A 13649-nucleotide genomic window follows, 5' to 3' on the forward strand; every position below is an offset into this window, starting at 1 on the left:
CGTGTGTCAATGCGTGCGTGTATGTGGTAGGGATTGGTCGCAGGGTGACAGGCAGACTGCTCTCTATCTAATGGTGACCTTGACTTTGTCCTTTGTTCTCCGCGGCGCTCAACGTTTTCAAAGGGATCCTCCCATCCTCTCTCTTTCTATGCTAATATTCACACAGCCACTTTGGCCTTTTTTTTTTTCCTTTTTTTTCTCCTTCTTCTTCCCCCTTTGCTGCTAATGTTGATCATCTGGGCTGGCTGTGAAGCATCAAGAGGCATATATTCATTATCTGTCATCATATTCATTTCTATGCTAATGAGAAACCCCGTTCCCATTGAAAATCTGTCTTCGGTCCTCAAATGGAAATAAGTGGCAATCACGTAGTGTTTGTTTTCAGGGTTTGCCTTCAAATGAGAGAAGACATTCGAACGGCATGCATTAGGCCTATATTCTCTAAATCATATCGGTGCTCCGGGAGAAGCACAATGCAAACAACACGAGAAGAGCCGGTTTCATTACATTGATAAAAACAATACTTTAGGCAGCTGTAAAAGACGAAGGGGGAAAAAAAGGGATATTTGATAACTGTTGATGGATGGGGCACAGCAAAGGTAATATCATTCTCAAAGTGCGCTCTTCTTTTAAGTTCAGTGAATATGAGTAATGAGCGCACTGGCTGGTGTTTGACACAGGCCTACCTGGGCTATCGAGACAGATCAGACGCAGCCAGGAGCGGCATGTTCCATTCATGGCGGACTGATTCGAGTTCTGACAGCAAGGGGCTTGAGCGGCAAGATTAACATATTGAGAGGACAATTTCTATACAGAATCTCATTTTTTAATCCAAACACCTCCTGGACCGTCATACTTGACTGAAATGTAATTGAAATACTAACCGATGTTGGCAGATATATAGGTTGCGACTTTTTTTGTTTCAATAATTATTTGCATTTATTTTCGGTTCGGTGGCATAAAATCTTGCCAGCAATTTTGTCATTATTCCTCGTTCAGGATATGGATATTGTCGACTAAGCGGGGAGGACAGATGGACCAACCGCTACGCAGCACAGAGAGCAGGGCTAAAGTGCTGCTTGAGAACGGTCATTAATTAGTGCATTACGCTGCAGAGCGGGCATAATACCTGCGTAGTAGCATGTATGGCATGTATTGTGCTGCCTCTGGGTTATTCATGGGACTGAATTCATTTCTCCAGACAAGCGGGGCTTAAGTAGGCCTAGCGCTCACACAGAGGGGCCATGTGGCTCCAACATTGTTCCTTGAATAGAACTGGGGGCTCTATCGGCGATCGCCTGAAAGCACTCTGACAGCTCCGCCGGCAGCACACTTACCCGCCATCATTATTTCTATACCACTTGCCCCCAAATTGAAAGAACGAATATGGGGGCCTATATTTCCTGTGAATGCTGCCGTTTAAGAGGTTTTTTATGTGTGTGATAAAGCAAGAGGCTGCGCCCCCTGTCGCCAAGGAGCCAATCATTTCCCAGGAAGGGGGGGTGGGGAGGGGGGGGGGAGGGCGGTGCAGGGGTGCAGGGGGGAACATCTGTTACTAAATGAGGAGCCCGCGTGACGAGAGAACGTAGCTTTTCACATGATAATGTGGCGATAGAAAAGGGAGCGCAGTAGCATGGAGCGCCGCATGCCGATGCCTCAGACAGGGAGAAAGGGGGGAGGGGGGGGGGGATGCGCAGGCAACACGGGCGCCTGTCTTTTCGCGCGTGTGGAAACGTGTGTGTGCTGGGTGGCTTGAACACGCTCGGTTTAACTTTCCTATCGTGGCAACCCGACCGCGTTCTCCAGTCCCTCGGCCTGTAGCAAATGTGTGTAACGGTTTCCCCGTAATTGTCTCAATCACCTGTGCAGCTGTTACAATCATACTAACAGACAATTATATGGCATAGCGATTCAGAGACCGACTCCATCCGTCTCATCTCATGTCCTTTCTCCAGGGCTTCCACCATGCGTTTCTGTGTGTAAGGGTTAATGTGCCTGCTTCTCTCTGTGTTTCTCTGTGTTTATGTGTGTGTGTGTTTGTGGGTGTGTGCTAACCACAGCGCCTTCGGCTGTAAAGCTTTTAAAGGTCCACCCAAGAACCAGTTTGGCCATTTGACGAAGCGTTTCTCTGCCATTTTGTGATTGCCTAGTGTGTGATTGCCTGTTTCTGTCTTACCAGAGCGGCGCTATGCAGTGAATTATGTACCATCCACGTTCCATTCGGGTTGAACTCCAGCTGCTTCAGACCAAGTTATCAACCACCCACACGGAGCCAGCCTCTCTGAGCCAGGAGCCTCCCATAACTGCCCCTCTGGATGTACCGGAAATCTGGGCTGGAATAAAACAAAACCTAATGAGAGGGGCAATCACGCGGAAGAGGACGTTTTCAGCCGCGGTTTGACACGACACCCACCCACCCACTCACCCACCCACCTTTCTTCCATCGGTTCATTCTATTCTTTTTTCATCCGTTTATTATTTTATTGTTCTTCTCTCACCCAATTTCATTTTGTCCCTACACTTGCCATCTCTCTCTCTCTCTCTCTCTCTCTCTCTCTCTCTCTCTCTCTCTCTCTCTCTCTCTCTCTTTCCTTCTCTTTCTCTTTCCTCACTCTGTGTGTCGCTCTTTCTCTGTATCTCTCTCTCTCTCTCTCTCTTGTCATATCTCTCTGGCTCTCTCTGGCTCTCTCTCAATCTGTTACATACGCACACCACTCCGCTCCTTGCATGAGTTCCCACCTAAATTACTGCAGGCACTGCCGCAGAATGTGAACTACACCTACAGGCTTGACTGGAAAGGTCAACAAGCTGCTTAAAATGAAGAATAGCACAGGAAGGGCCGGGTAATCTACTCTCTCAATCTCCTCTTTCTCTCCGTTCCCCCCACTCGGCTCACATCCACAGCCTGCTTCCCTGCTCTAGATCTCCTGGTGTGGGTTCCCTACACTGTTACCGCCGCAGTGTATCCACTTAGGACCATGCTTGCCGACTGCATATCATTCAGACAGTCAGCCGGCCGGGTCTTCAGATGGTTTGCTTCTCAGTCTCTCTGTTATTTTCTTAGTCTTTTAGCTCGTATTACTCAACTACCGGTACGCAATCAGCCATTCAGGCAGAATTAGCTGAGTCTGTTAGACTGTGTATCGCCAGTCGGCCAGTTTTCAGTCAGTGAATCTGTGTTTTCGTTTCTCTGGATATCTTCGACCTCCTCCACGGCTGTCCCTCTCCCCCCCTTCACCCCCCATCTCTCTCCTTCCCATTCTGTCTGTCTCTCCATCTTTTAATCTGTGTCTGTCTCTCACCATACATCCTTATCTTTCTCTGTGCATCCTTATCCACCTCTGTTTTCTCTGTCTGTTTCCTGCCCGACATGCTTTGCTGTCGTCCCTTTCTCCTCAATGGCCCACCCATCCATTAAACCTCCATTACTGTTTACTTCATCCCCTCACTCGCTCACAATCTCTCTGCGATTTGTGTTCTCCTCTCACCCTCTCATCATTCTCCTGCTCCTTCCCTCCCTCCTCTAACCTCTCTCTCTCTCTCTCTCTCTCTCTCTCTCTCTCTCTCTCTCTCTCTCTCTCTCTCTCTCTCTGTCTCTTATGTGCTCTCTCTTCCATTAATCTTTCTCTTGATCTTTGTCTCTCTGTTATGAGCTCTTCCTCTCACTATCTCTCTAGGCCTCTCTCTCACTCTCTCTAGCATTCTCTCTCTTTCTCTAGCTCTCTCTTTAGCTCTCTCTCTCTCTCTCTCTCTCTCTCTCTCTCTCTCTTTCTCTCTATGTGCATGTCTTTTTCTCGATCTCTCTTGCTCTCTTGATCTCTATATGGAACCATATGTTTGTTGAAAGGAGGTTCCTAGTATTGGGGAGAGTGTGAGACAGTCCTGAATCCAAGGAACCCCCTTTCCTCTCTTCCCCTGTTCTTCTGATCTTCTTTCTTTGGTATTTTTTCTTTGGATATATGTATGCACCAGCTTAACACACGCACACACACACACACACACACACACACACACACACACACACACACACACACACACACACACACACACACATAAACATGTACTCTGCACACACATGAATGCATATAGACCGACAGACACAGATTCTCTAAATAAATAGTCTTTTATGCTTTTTTATTTGTTTTTCCAGTTGCTCCTTCTCTTCTCCAGCACGTACAAACACACACACGCCTACACAAACATGCAAACACACCTACACACAAACACACACACAAACAAAAACAAGACTACACACACACACACACACACACACACACACACACACACAAATGACAGCACAACATACAGTACACTCACCAGAAACACACACACCAGCACACACACACCAGCACAAGTTCTCTCTTTTGTCTCAAGGTCAGTGTGTGAAGAATATTGAACAGGTTCCCTGTCCGTTCTGTCTGTCTGTCTGTCTGTCTGTCTGTCTGTCTGTCTCTCTCTCTCTTGCTCTACTGTGTGGACTCTGAGCAGAACTAATGAATGAGCAAAAGTTCTACAAATGGTGTTGATTCCCTTTCCATATGTCACCGCCTCGTCGCCCATTCCTCTATGCCCTCCTCTGACGGCAGCCGTTTAGGTGCGAGCTGCCTCTCAGGCAAAGGTCCAGGGGTTCGGGGAGAGGCTGGGGTCCTTCAGATCTAAGAAGAAGATGGCTCCTCCTGACATTTGGAAAAGCTGTAAACAACCGCAAATTAGATGACATAAATCATAGATGTGGCTTCATAATTCATCATGGAGCCCCTTGTGCACTCTCTCTCCCAGCCCTCCATGGGCCTCTTTAACAGAATGAGGTTGCCCCCTAGTGTTCGGAGTTTAGCTTGTGTGTCTTTCTGTGTTTAAGTGTGTGTGTGTGTGTGTGTGTGTGTGTGTGTGTGTGTGTTTTGTGTGTGTGTGAACACCCCACAATTATGAAGATGTGTAAGTGTTCATATTTACTTTTGCATCACCTATTTGGGGTTAATGTGAGTGGGGTAGCGAGGAGACAAAATTAGATACAGAGAGAGTAAGAGGGACAGAGAGGGAACTGGAGATACAGGACAGAGGGAGAGAGAGAGAGAGAGAGTGAGTGAGAGTGTGGGTGAGGGAGAGATAGAGACAGGAGGGAGGTGTATAAGCATTGAGTGAAGGAGTGAGTCCAGCAAAGCATAATAAAGTGACAGAGAAAGAGGCTGAGTACTGCATGCTCTGTCATTCTGGGCGGTGTGTAACAGAGCTGCTGATAATCGGATGGCAGGAGATGTGTGTGTGTGTGTGTGTGTGTGTGTGTGTGTGTGTGTGTGTGTGTGTGTGAGGGGGGGTGGAGACTGACTGACACAAACATACTGACAAGCTCACAACAGGACATGCAGACTCAGGCATGCGTGCAAGTGAGCAGGTAGTCACCGTCATTCTCATAGACACGCACACACACACACACAGACTGTATCTACTCACAATACCATCACACACAAACACACACATACACTCTCTAACAGGCACACACTAACTTTATCTACACACAATATCCCCCTGCCACACACACACTTACGCATGCGCACACAAAATAAACATGCATATAAACACAACAGCAGCAGCACACAAGTCGGCAGGCGCGAAGCCCATCACAGGATTAATGCAAGGGTCGTTCCCAGGTAGCCCTCATCATCTGTGAAGGCTGTGTTTGTCGGCTGTGAGGATTGCAGGTGTGTGTACTAGGGGATTAAATGTACAGGCTGGCGGTGCTGGTGGTGGGGGTGGGGGTGGGTGGGGGCCGGACCCCATCTTGTCTACAGTAACACAGTCCATCAGCGTGGCCTCACTCCCCGGCTGCTCCAGATTTATGGGGTTTGTGCAAGAGCATATGGTTGAGCCGCTGAGCCGTGCACTCTTACTTAGAGTTGAGAGCGCACGGCTCGCACATCGCTTACACGCTGGGCCACGCAGCCCACACAGACACACACACGTACACACACGATGTACACACACACACACACTTGCAGATACAGACAGAAGTTGTATGTTTGACAACTTTTGCTGCTTAATGAAACTCAGGCTTTGAGATGGAAAACATAAGTGAGTTTGTAAAAAAAAAACGGCATTAGGACATTGCGCTTCGTGTCATTTCCTCAAGAGAGACAGAGCAGAGGAGTCTTGCATGGAATGCATCTTTTTTCGGGCATAATGTGTGGATATTTGTTATCGTAACGGTTGGACAAGGAGACAAATTTATCAAGGAGGCCCCCAGCGTGCGCAGCACACGCGCGCACACACAGAAACACGACTGCACACGCACACAAAGATGCAGAGATTCCCTTGCAGTTAAGCTGGCACATCTCTGCTCCCTTCAGACACCCACAGCTTAGCCCCTCTGTTATCCTGACAGGGTGTCACACCCACAACCTCTTTCCTTCCCTGAACCCCAGGCTCTTCCTTCTCCTCCTCATCCTCCTCTTCCTCTTCCTGCTCTCCTTGCACAGCAGCTGATACTGACCAGAGAGGGAGAGGGAGAGAGAGAGAGAGGAGATGGGGTAGAGAGAGGGAGAAAGGTAGAGAGCGAGAGAGAGAGAGAGAGAGAGGGGGGGGGGGGGGGGGGCGGTAGAGAGAGGGAGAGATGAAGTTAAAGAAGAAAGTTAAACAGAAGGAAAGAGCTTGTGAAAGAGAGAGAGACAGAGAAAGAGAGAGTGAAAGAGAGAGGGAGAGAGACATAGAAAGAGAGGGAGAGGGGGTGTGTGGTGGGGGTGGGGGTGGGGCATACAGGGTGGTTATGTGTGTGTGTGTGTGTGTGTGTGTGTGTGTGTGTGTGTGTGTGTGTGTGTGTGTGTGTGTGTGTGTGGGTTGAGGAGGGGATGCAGCACACAGCCATCTCCTCCAATCAGCTGTGCAATCAGACGCCCGCTCAGATCTCGACAGTGACAAATATGGCTTTTAATGTCCCGCTGCTCCGTGTTAATTGTATTTCTCTGCGATCCGGGCGAGCGTCACACTGGGAGACCGCTGGTCTGACAATTAATGCTGAAAGCTACAGTTATCGGGCTGCTTATGAAATTCACTGTAACATGCTGTAAGTCCCGGCCCCCAAAGATAATTTATTATATATATATATATATATATATATATCAAGTCAGATGCCATGATAGAAGAGGCAAGTCACTCACCTACTGGGCTGACCTAATGAAAGCCATTCTTCAAAAGAGCTGACAGCCGAACGCCTTTCAGCACTCGGGAAACCTTGACGGGACTTTGAAAAGCTCGGTGCAGAGCTAGCCAACTAAAGACACGTACGTGCCACACTGCAGACACCCATAAACATGTTGATGTACAATTCTGCATAATTCAATATCAGATGGAAATCAATACAAGTCCAAAAACAAAACAGCCCCCATGATCTTGTGTACAGTGTCCGGCACACTTTTTCAAAAGAAGAGGGTCACTGGCTTCTGGATTCCATAAAAAGAGAGCCCCGTTATGCCGGTATGCACTTTCCTGGCAAAGCACCACCACTCCACCAGCGAGCACCACCTTTGAGCCGCTTGAAGTGTGTTTTAGCTGCAGAGTGGGAAGCCAGCCCCCGAGAGGTCCAAGAGCACAATGCCAAAACAAGCAGAAGCAGCAAAGAAGAATCAGAAGAAGAAGAAGTAGGTGAAGAAGAAGGATGGAGAGCTGGGAGATGGTACAGGATGGAGCGATGAGCAAAGATGAAGACAGGTCGCCATGCCAGCCAAGCAGCATGATGGAGTGATGGATTGGATCAACTTAAATATGTCTATATTAAGCCCCCCCCCCCACGGCCATGTTCTCTGTGTCATCCCTCTGCAAACATTTGTAGATCCATCCTTCACTTTTCCCTCCTTCTTGGCCTTCTCTGAGGGCGTAAGAGCCAGGCAGGTGGCCAGACCTCTTGTTCTCCGTCTGTCTTGCCTCTCCCCGTCTCCCTGGGCCCCAGGCATGCTGCGGGGCCCAGAGCCCTAGTCCTGGTGGTCGCATTCTGGGTGGAGAAGCCCATGAAGTGGGTCAAAGGGGGCATCAATATTGCACCACTGATTAAGAAATGAATTCTTCATCAAAGCAAAGTAAAGAAATCAAAGGGGTTGTATTGTTTTCTTCAAGAGACAGATGGGCGGTGAACCCTTTTCAAAGATGCACGTGTTCTCTCACTGGTGTAGTGTGAAATTAAAGCCCTAAAAAAGGGAATTTGAAATGGAAATATGCTACAGCGCAAACATTCATGACATGCTGTATGTGGTTTGGAAAGGGAAAACAATTGCTTTCAGTGTTCCAGAGTTTGGGTGAATAGATATGGAGCCAAGGTTTTCCCACCGATAAATCCCTCTGCTCAATGTCGCTCTCGCTCTGGCTGCTGATGACCTTGTGGAGTCTCCATATGCTGATTCACATTCACCAGCGCCTCCATTATGAAGATAAACAGAGCCGCACTCTGATCCAGGAAGGGGCGTCGTGCCAGCAGAACCGACTCTGATGCAATTGGTGTCAAAAATCCCAGAATAGGCTGCGGGCCGTTCCAAACATAACTGGCTGATTCAAACGCTTACAATAACCCCCCCACTCCCCCCGCCCCCTGGGCACCCGCCCACACCCAATTTTTTTTTGCATTACCATGAACTGGTCGGTCTCGCGCCCTGGCTGAACCAAAGCCGAGCTGTGGGAGGACTCAAGGCAGGCAGGGGGTACAGCGATAGACACGTCCAGCCCCGGTCCGACTCCGTCGGCCCGTCAGCCTAATCCACTGTGACATCACATTACCGCCAGTGCTCACAGCCCGTCCACTGTCTCCGCTGGCGCCGTTAATTAGGTTTGGGCCAGCTAATGCTAGCAGCGCAGAGATGGAATGCAAACAGCTGTCGGCGACGAAGGTTCTCACACGCGCACGTGCAGACTCACATCCACCGACACACACACACGCACTCTCACACACACACACCCACACACACACACACACACACACACACACACACACACACACACACACACAGGTGCATCCATACCAGCCTGACTTAACATTCAGATAAAGTGTAGCGCCGATGCATTCCTAGACCGTGCATACCTTACCTGTGTGCACACGATAACGATGTGGAATTCTTTCTGTGATTGCATTACACATACTGCATCCACACTCAAATGCAAGTCAACATAAACACAGACACCTACACACACACACACACACACACATACACAAACATACACACATGTGTGATTCACGTTGAGACACTGAGCAGCCAGTCACACGTTTCAGGTTTGGAGGACTGCTGCAGTGGATGGCAGTAGAATCGATACTCCATTCCATCACCTAATGGCCGCCATCTCATGATTGTCTGCAGTGGTCTGGTGAGGCCAAACTCAGCACCTTGCTGGTGCTGATGGTAATAACACCTGGGTGGCGAGTGATGGAAAAGGGGCATTTGCCATGGCAACCACTACCATGGTTACAGTATTCCGTGCCGTTATCGTGTGAGCGATTCGTGGGATACTTAGGGATACCTATTTTTTTATCGGCCATGCCCCCACAATTACACAGGATCAGCCTCGACGAGAAGTACTGGTCAGAGGTGGCACACTGAAACCAGAGATTAGTGCAGCAAAGTCAATTATTCTCTCGCAGCCGCTGACAGTTCTGGGAGTGGAATAGGGGTGGTGGAGGTGGACAGGGAGGCAGGCCTCCGTTACAATTGTGTGGCCGTGTGTTGATGAATTGAACAGATTAGATCCACTATTTCTCTTGCTCTTTCTCTCTCGCTCTCTTTGTCTTTCGCTCCCAGTCCTTCTGAGAACTCTGCCGCTATCTCCCTCACCCTGTCCTAACTCTCTCTCTACACGTTTCATTATTTATTACATTTTTTTATAAATCTTTCGAAGACTTTCCAAGACTCAACAGTGAGACGTCCACCCTGTGTGATGTCTTCCACCCACGCTGGGGAAAAACTATGTCCTTCCAGAAGGGTGTTTCATGGTGTTGAGATATTGGCGCAGGTAGATTGTTTCTCACAGATTGCAATTTGGATGGCTGCAATCCCCTCAGAACAACGATGTCCTTCTCTTCGCCACGTAGGGCGGAGAACACCCTCGGAGCAGGGATAACTGAAGACCAGATGTTAGTCCTCTGTCTCTCTCCAGACGGCTGTTTGTATTTTTGCACAACGGTGTCTCTCTTGCTTACACCGTTACGTGTCTCTCTGCTTTTTGGTCCATCGCCTTGCTTCACCTTGTGTTCACATTTCTCCATTCCTCCGTCGATAGCACTCTCTCTCCCTCTCTCTCACTTGCTCGATCTCCAACCTTTATATACAGTACCTCTTTATTTATATACGATGAATGGATGTGGTTGGCCTTACACACACACACACACACACACACACACACACACACACACACACACACACACACACACACACATAAACACACATGCAGGCCCAAAGGCACAGATGTGCACACGCACAAGCCAACACACGCACAAACACACACACAGACACACACTTTCACAGCAGGCCACAGATAGATAGAGAGAGTGAGAAAGCAGCCCCTTGTATGTTTATGTAGGGAAGTCATCATTCGTCTTAATGTTTATTTGCTGAGATGGAAAGAAGCCGGGGTGACAAATGTGCTGACTGGTGCGCGGCGCATTAGCAGGTGAGGCAATGCATTAAATCCCTCACTCTCAATCACTTAGGTAATGTCCCGTTTGTTTTCTAGATTCATGGCACCGCGCCTCTCTCCCTCTCTCTCTCTCCCTCTCTCTCCCTCTCCCTCTCTCCAGCAAACGTGTGTAGCCGACTGTGAATTCCCACCCACTCCCCCCATCGCCCCCATTATCCCCAAGTGTTGCAGCCAGGTGTGCCGTTGTCTGCATTTATCTTGGACTGAGAGGAAAGGTGAAGGAGAATGTCCCTTTTAATTATTCCTCCTCTCCTCATAGATGTGTTTGGTTGCAGGCTGTGGATTGCGGCGGCGGGAGGCGGTGAGGGCGTCTCGGATACATTTTGTCACGCACTAGGCTGGACAGACCAGATCATTCTCTAGAGGTATTTTAAACCAAAGCAGTTGTTGAGCTGTGTACAATCTGACCTACTCCTGTTTTTTTTTACCTCTTGACTACATTTGTTCCGCATACAAGAGAGAGGGCGGGAGGGGGGGATATATTTATAAGCTGATAAATTTAGACCAACAAACTCAGAAAAAGGAGGTGGGGGTGGGGGGGGTAGATGCAAATATCATCCCCTCTGCCAGCCGTGTTCAGTACACCTTCTCTCTCCCAGAACGACGTCACTGCTGTGATGGGTTCGAGCTATATGGATAAATAATAAATCACGTCAGGGAAAGAGCAGAGAAGACGAATCATGCATTTTCATTTTGGGATAAACTGAGACATGTCACCTCCTCCGTATGAAGTCGAAACCAGACGCAACGGATGAAAAATGAAGTTGAACAAAATGGGGAAAAAAGGAACCCACACAGCTCTTTCTGAATGAGTATTCAAGGGTTTCTCAGGCCAAGGATGTTAATGTCCATATTGAACCGTAACAGTGCTGGGAGGAATCACGCTGTAACTGACTGGATGAACGGACAGGAATTGGGCATAGATAATTAGAGACTATAAACTGGTTTATTTTTATTATGTATTATATAATTTACTGCGTTTATAGTTTATTTATAATTTCTACTGCTCAGGCTGATGTACCTGAGCAGACACCATGTTTCAACCTTAAATGGTTAGAGGATTATGTGGGTTTTTTTCACACACATCTATTTTAGGACTTATCTCATTCCATCTATTTATATTTTATTGTGAAAATAAATAAATAGGATGTCTTACTTATAACAGTTTTAACTTTGTTGAAAAAGCAAATAAATGTTATAAAAATAAACTGTCGTCATTTATTATACTGGGCGTAGTGAAATTAGTAAAGTTGTCATACAAACAAATCGCATGGATATTGAAATCCTGTGGCACCTTTTTCTATTTACAAAATGTCCTGGTAGCTGGTGGCCACCATCTTTGAATATAATATAATGGAGGGAAAACAGCGCAACACAAACCTAATACCCAACCCACTCGAAAAACACATTGGTTTTGAAATACCATATACCATATATATCATTGAGCCATTGATGTTCTCAATGCTACTCCTGTTGTTTTGTAAAGGAAAGAATACCAGATTCATAAATACTGATACTTACAAAGTGTTACGAACACTGTATGTACAGTATGGCAGGTTACCTGAAAGCACACTTTAAAAAAAACTCATTAAAACGTGACTTATATAAGGTTGATAGCCGTGTCTTCCCATGTTCGCCTCTTCCTCCTATCTATGCATTTTAATGAGATGTTTTGGAGTGGGTTAGTTATGTTGTGTCATGCATTTTATATTAGTAAATTAAAAGTTAACGCAAATCTGAAGTACCTGTCGTGGGATGTGGGAGTGGGGGGTAAAGGTTTGCCACGTACAGTAAAAATATGATCCTCAAACTCTGATTATTGATTGATTTAAAACAAGTTGAGCCTCTTGCTGTGAGGCACACTCTGATTCAGTTGTTACAGATCAATAAATAAAAAAACTTCAAGAAGTGTACACCAAAGCATTCTGCATCTGAATATGGTTATAGGTGAATTGCTGTATATAATTGTGTGCAACAGCACAATTTGATCCCTGACCAGAATCCTAAGGTGTTTATTGCATGGAGACTAGACATTAACCTGGGCAGGCCGCCACGGTAGCCCAGCCGTGCGCAGAGTCTATAACAATGTGTATCTAATGCTTAACATTAATCATACAGGGACAATGGCTGGGTTGTTTTCTGATCTGGAAATTGCGTTTAGGAAAGCTTCCTCTGCCCCCGCAACCTTGGCTAGGTGGCTGGTTTTTTGGGTCATCCGATTTAATTTCGCTTTTCTATGGGAGAGGAAGGAAATTCTTGGTGACCCCGGTACACAGATGCTCAGGGTCCAGAATTTCCGGAGGAGATTGGGAAGCAGAAAGAGGAGTCAGAATATGCGGGGGATAGAACATTCAATGCCACAGTTGGAGGAAGATGGATAGGATAATTACTATTTACTGGCTAGCCAGGTGCCCTTGTGGATTAGAGAAGGGCCTTGGATAAGGAATATCTTCAGACCTTCGGACCCACACCAGGGTTTTTACAATGGATCCCCAGGTGGAGCCTTGAGAAAAGGCTTTGTCTCCCGGCCGCATGTCCAGAGTTTGACCTCCATTTCTCCCTCAGGGTTAGCCTCAGGGATCCATTCATCAACACCATTTTCTCTGCAGCTTCTGCAACAGCACCATACCTGACTGGTAACCAGCTTGGACTCACTTTCTACAAGACACAATCGTTTTGAGTTGAAAAATGACTAAATGTAGATTCAATTGAACAAAGAGCACAGAGATTGCAGAGAAACAATATGCCCTGCATTATTACCCCACTGTAACTAGTAGGTCGTCCTATTTGTAACTCAACTGTACTTCCATCGATCATTTTATTTATGGCACTTCCAACAGCTATTAAGCGGGGGATTTTGTGGGCACACAAAGTGGTTTCGTTGAAAATAAATGCATTCTTAGTTAACACCAATTGTGCTGTAAGTACACCTGGGCTGACATGATTAACGATGGATTTATGCAGGCTGGCAATTAGAGGGTGCT

The 13649-nt window shown here is 47.2% G+C and overlaps 1 pseudogene across 1 annotated transcript in view; it reads left to right on the top strand.

Annotated features, from left to right (window-relative positions):
• The window catches only part of LOC311351764, a 76588-nt pseudogene extending 70108 nt beyond the window's left edge, over nucleotides 1–6480 (top strand). The window contains exon 2 of the transcript in view: nucleotides 6420–6480. The product of the transcript in view is annotated as an uncharacterized misc_RNA (transcript). The remainder of the gene's footprint in view (nucleotides 1–6419) is intronic.
• Nucleotides 6481–13649: the final 7169 nt, after the last annotated feature.

The sequence above is a fragment of the Micromesistius poutassou genome (assembly GCF_964030765.1).
Source record: "Micromesistius poutassou genome assembly, chromosome: 8".
In the NCBI taxonomy this organism is placed as follows: Eukaryota; Metazoa; Chordata; class Actinopteri; order Gadiformes; family Gadidae; genus Micromesistius; species Micromesistius poutassou.